General features: G+C 35.7%; 1 long non-coding RNA gene across 1 annotated transcript; it reads left to right on the forward strand.

Moving 5' to 3' along the window:
- Nucleotides 1–1,053: 1,053 nt before the first annotated feature.
- On the forward strand, nucleotides 1,054–3,267 carry LOC149813217 (uncharacterized). Its single transcript, XR_016428283.1, has 2 exons — nucleotides 1,054–1,189; nucleotides 3,100–3,267. It is a non-coding gene; the product is annotated as an uncharacterized LOC149813217 (long non-coding RNA).
- The last annotated feature ends 2,737 nt before the right edge of the window (nucleotides 3,268–6,004 follow it).

A 6,004-nucleotide genomic window follows, 5' to 3' on the forward strand; every position in this document is an offset into this window, starting at 1 on the left:
CCCCATTTGAAAATAAAAGATTTTACAAAACAAAATAAAACTTTATTTTCCCAAAAAGATTTTAAAAGTGGGTTGAGGTGGCATTTCCATAAAAGCCTCTCATTTATTTCAATTCTCACTTTTTATTTTATTTTCTTTTTATTTGTTTAAATAAATTTTTTTTTTTTAGAAAGAGGCAGCCTTAATGGCACAGTCGAATTTCCTAAAGTAAAAAATTTCATTTTTACCTAAAACTTAGGAAAATAAAACCAAAATTTGAAAAACAGGGAATGCGCCCCCCTTTGAAACGGCTATTTTGAAAAAAAATTTAAAAATAAAGTAACGGCACCTCATGAATGGGGGGGGCTGCGTTTCTTTTGAGAGGAAAGGAAGGTTTTAAAGGAGAGAGGCTACTGATAAAAAAGGGGAGGGTCGATTGAAGGAGAGAGAGCCGATTGAAAGGGGGGCCGATTGAGGTTTTTTGTGCTTATCGCAGAGGGGATTCACAAGGGGGAGAAAAAGATCGTGATTCTTGGTCTTCTTGGGATTTTTGCAGGAGTTTTCTTTCCAGCAGCAGAGGAAGCATAGGGTGGGGAGCCTTTTTCTTCATTCTTCAACCAACGTTTTGTCCCTTTCTTCAACCCATCCACTCCAACCGATCATCTTCATTCCAGCCAGCCAACATCTTCCTTCATTCCAGCCACAGGAAGCCCATCATCCACCGTGTCTTCAGCCCACCAGCAAAAGGGGTCTTCTAATCAAGCGTGAGGCTGCCTATCCCACCTTCTTCATCCCACCAGTAGATGTCCAGCAGCAAACCCTCTTCTTCAGCCATTTGCTATCTAGACCTCTCCTTCAGCCACTACAACCCAGCCTACGTGATCTTCCCCTTCTTCAGTCCAGCTACAGCAGAGAACGCCCCTTCTTGTTGTCTACCGTGTCAAGTTGGTGCAGAGGATCCAAGCAGCCGTTCTCCCTTGTCTTCAGTCCAACAAGCTTGTTCCCCAACATCCTTTACCTTCTTCAGCTCACCAACAGGAGACACCAGCCAACGTGGTCTTCAACTTCTTCAGCTTCCAGCCGGCTGCTACTCATCTTCCACTTTGCCTTCAGCCCAGCCACACCTCCACTTGCAGCAGGAAGCCCATTTGCAGTCCACAAGCAGCAGGAACTTCATCATTTGATTGATGAAACTTTGCTTAGCTTGAGGGTAAAATTCTGGTTTTATGAGGTTATGGCTGGAACTTCATCATTTGATTTAGGAGCTTGATGTTCAAAATTCTGGTTTTATGAAGTTATGGCTGGAACTTCATCATTTGATTTGTGAGCTTGATTTTCAAATTTTTGTTTTATGAAGTTAGGGCTGAAACTTCATCATTTGATTTATGAAATTTTGTTGAGCTTGATGTTCAAATCCTTGTTTTATGAAGTTATGGCTGGAACCTCATCACTTGATGTTACAATTTCTGTTGTATGAAGCTATGGGCTGGAACATCATTTGATTTATGAGCTTCATGTTCAAAAATTCTGTTTTATGAAGTTAGGGCTGAAACTTCATCATTTGATTTATGAAATTTTGTTGAGCTTGATGTTCAAATCCTTGTTTTATGAAGTTATGGCTGGAACCTCATCACTTGATGTTACAATTTCTGTTGTATGAAGCTATGGGCTAGAACATCATTTGATTTATGAGCTTCATGTTCAAAAATTCTGTTTTATGAAATTAGGGCTGAAACTTCATCATTTGATTTATGAAATTTTGTTGAGCTTGATGTTCAAATCCTTGTTTTATGAAGTTATGGCTGGAACCTCATCACTTGATGTTACAATTTCTGTTGTATGAAGCTATGGGCTGGAACATCATTTGATTTATGAGCTTCATGTTCAAAAATTCTGTTTTATGAAGTTAGGGCTGAAACTTCATCATTTGATTTATGAAATTTTGTTGAGCTTGATGTTCAAATTCTTGTTTTATAAAGTTATGGCTGGGACTTCATCATTTGATGCTACAATTTCTGTTTTTATGAAGTTATGGTTGGAACTTCATCATTTTGATTCATGAGATTGATGATAAATTTCTGTTTTATGAAGTTATGCTGGAACTTCATCATTTTGATTCATGAGATTGATGATGAATTTCTGTTTTATGAAGTTATGCTGGAACATCATCATTTGATTTATGAGCTTGATGTTCAAATTTCTGTTTTATGAAGATATGTTGGAACTTCATCATTTGATTTATGAGCTTGATATGCAAATTCCTGTTTTTATGAAGTTATGTTGGAACACCATCATTCGATTTATGAGATTTTGTCTAGCTTGTTGTTAAAATCCCTGTTTTATGAAGCTATGGCTGGAACATCACCCTTAGTTTTATGAAATTTTGCTTAGCTTAGTGCTAAATTCTTGTTTGCTATATCACTCCATTTGCAGCACCAATTATACACATTATTTCATCATTTTCCATGACATTTTCACCTATTCACCAAGCTTTTCATATCATTTTCATGATATCCTTGAAATAGCCCATGATGCTTCCACAACCCATTTCCTGCACATATTCATTTTCTGCTGCAAGTGTGCAGTCTTGATATTTGGCCATATTCATGAACGTATATCTCTATATCCAATCGTGATCTCCCAACCAATTTTTGCACGCTTCTTTATTGATATATAGAAAAGCTCTATACCCATTTTTGTTGAAATATATCTTGTAATTTAGGAAATACGACTATGTAAAGTTACCTACAGAAACTGCGTATATCCATATTTTCTGATTTTACCCATTTTGTAGAATTTCCATTAGTGCATATATTTTCTCATTTTATTTCTATATATATATGTATATCTATATATATTTACCTATATGTATACGTATATATGTATATATATATGTATATATATATATACATAGATATATACTTATATATATATATCTTCATATGCTCTTATTTCCATGTATGAACATCCATATATTTTCTCATATAGTTACACTTCCATCGTTACATGACATTTAGCACCTATTCTAGCATTTTAATATATATATATGTCTCTTCGTTGTATATATTATATATATATGTCCATTTCCTTGTTTATTTTGTACTAACTCTCATTTTGCAGGAAAATCTAGAAGATGCAGATTCCTTGGATCCATTTCAATTTTATTTTACTTTATGTTATGCAATGTAACAATCCGATGTAAACCTTGGAATAAGATTTATTTTTACTGCTTAGATTAGGTCGCATCTCATATAGTTTGATTTCAGTAATATCCTGATTCTATGATGCATATATCTCAATTTTCAAAACCCACCGTGGATGAACACGAATGGCACGTGCACCAACTCTTAGAGAGTTGATGAACTCGGTGGAGTCCATATTTACGGCCCTATTCGGAATATGGACGAGACCCAGATCCATCATCTCTCTACCAGTCACATTGAGCCTACACTCTTAGGCTATCTTGAAAATGCACCTCATATTTCCAATGTTTTCAAAATATTGTGAATTAATTCAAATAAACCCTGAATATATTTATGGTCACAGTCAGAATATGTGAAGGATTTACTTTGGATTAATCCACATCTTTCCAACAAATTTTTCAGAAATATTTTCAAAAGTGCATTCATTCATTCAAATCATCTGCATCATTCGTTTTTCTCATGATTTTCTCAAAAGATTTTCACTTTATGGAATCAATTTCTCAAGAAACTATGATGATATTCGGAGTTGGATTTCCCAAATCAAAGTTTTCCCGTGATTTTCCTTAAAAAGTTATTTTCTTAATATCCATTTTCAAAAGGAATTTCTTATCTTTCTCAAGAATCCAAGTTGATTTTCAGACATTTCAAATATAAGATTCTCAGGAATTCAATTTCCTGAATTTTAAATTTCCTTATCCAATGAGTTTTCCTACAAAATTTTCTATCATTTTCCTAAGAAAACTCTCAAAATCCGAGTTTTTCCTGACACTTGCTTTCATTTTCAAATATTCATCCTTTCTCAAGAATTCCTTCCATTTTTCCTGAGATTCTCATTTCTTCAGGGTTTTCTAAGTTTTATAAACTTTCTCAAAATTTTCCTGAGATTCTTATTTCCTCATGGTTTTTCAAGTCTTTCTAAGCTTTCTTAAGATTTTCCTGAGATTCTTATTTCCTCATGGTTTTCCAAGTCTTTCTAAGCTTTCTCAAAATTTTCCTGAGATTCTTATTTCCTCATGGTTTTTCAAGTCTTTCTAAGCTTTCTTAAGATTTTCCTGAGATTCTTATTTCCTCATGGTTTTCCAAGTCTTTCTAAGCTTTCTCAAAATTTTCCTGAGATTCTCATTTTCTAAGTCTTTATAAACTTTCTCAAGATTTTCCCGAGATTCTCATCTAAACTTTCTCAAGATTTTCTTGAAATTCTCATCTCTTCAAGATTTTCCAAATCTTTATAAACTTCCTCGAGATTTCAAACCTTCTTCGTCTGAGTTTTTCTGAGAAATTGATTTCCATCTTTTCCTGAGAAATGCTTTGCAACTTCAAATGTTTTCTAATCATACATCATATTTTCCAATTTACATTTTCCAAAATTCTCATAGCACATGCCTGAATTCTCTGTGCATTTAGGATAGAACACGATTTCGGTAATTTCACTAAGTCAAGCACAATTTTGGTCCTTTGTTCGATTACCCCTGTTAAAGGCAGCAGGAACGGTCGAACCTCGTACCGACAGGTCGAGCCCCATCCCATGGATTTTCCCGCAATTTTCAAAATGGAGGCGAGTATTTCAAAAACAATTTCCAAAATCCGGTCAAGTTTGAATCACGAAAGCATTTCCCTCTCTCTTCCGCAAAGAAGGGAAGACGGGAAAAATTTTGCGACGATAACAGGTTTGGCGACCGAGATGGGACCTGTCCTTGTCTGACCAAAAATTCTGCTTGACTCAGTTCAATTATCGAAATTGTGTTCACAAAATGTCAGCTCTTTTACTTTTGATATCATGCGAACCTAGGAGCCTAGATTCTGACCTAGCTGACATTGACTGCATATAGACTAGGCATGGTTTGGTAGGACCAGATTGAGGAGATATTTTCATGCTCACATAGACTTAGGTCTAAATACAACTCTCCTCAATTTAGGATCTGAATGCAAACAATGTATGCTTCTTCAAAGATTTTCAAAAGTCTATCTCTCTAGGATTTAGAGCCATCTATTTCTTGTATGTGATCATTTTTTCAAACCTCCATTACCTATCATTACCCGATCTTCACGTTGCTGGGCTCTCTTCTAGAACCCTAGTTCGGGACAGAGCCTCACAACTGGACCAATTATTTGGGTTAACACCCCCCTACCACGTACCGCGGGCCACAGTCCGAAGTATATCGGTAGGCGCTCAAGGATGTTGGAAAACCTTACCTTAGAACCGGAGTTGAAATTATATGCTACGTACCTCGAATTTCGATTCGGGTATATCGGCATAACTGGATTGGACAAAGATGATGTGAACCTAGAGTTAGGATTAGGGTCCTACAGCTGTTTTCAAAATAATGCATCTAGAGTCAGCCTTTTAGGGAGTGCTGTATGTGCATAAATGTTTGTGCAGGATGTGATTGTTCTTATATTACCTCTATTTTCCTATATTTTTCCTAAAATATTTTCAAATACCCATATTCTCATCTTTTCCTTTATTTTCTCAAACCCTGGAAGATTTCCTCAAATATCCCATTTCTTTCAAAACTCCAGGTGATTTTTCCTTCTTCCGTTCTACTGGATCTCGAATTTCCAGCTGCACTTTTATCCTGTCTGCAATTTTCCAAAATCATATGTTTTCTCTCATTGGATTTTCAATTCTTTTGTCTATTTGCAAAAATTCTTCATCTTATTTTCCTCGTGCATACCTTGATTATTGCGGTGAAAATCGCTTACCCACTTGCCTTCTCCTTATTCTAAATCCGTTCGCGGATTGTTTTTCCAAGAGATATCTTTTTCCTTCAAAATGGTGTTCCTCGTGGTTGACGACCTTGCCTAGGTAATGTAAACACCCC

Source organism: Nuphar pumila, chromosome 16 (assembly GCF_984573655.1).
Source record: "Nuphar pumila chromosome 16, dmNupPumi1.hap1.1, whole genome shotgun sequence".
Classification (NCBI taxonomy): domain Eukaryota; kingdom Viridiplantae; phylum Streptophyta; class Magnoliopsida; order Nymphaeales; family Nymphaeaceae; genus Nuphar; species Nuphar pumila.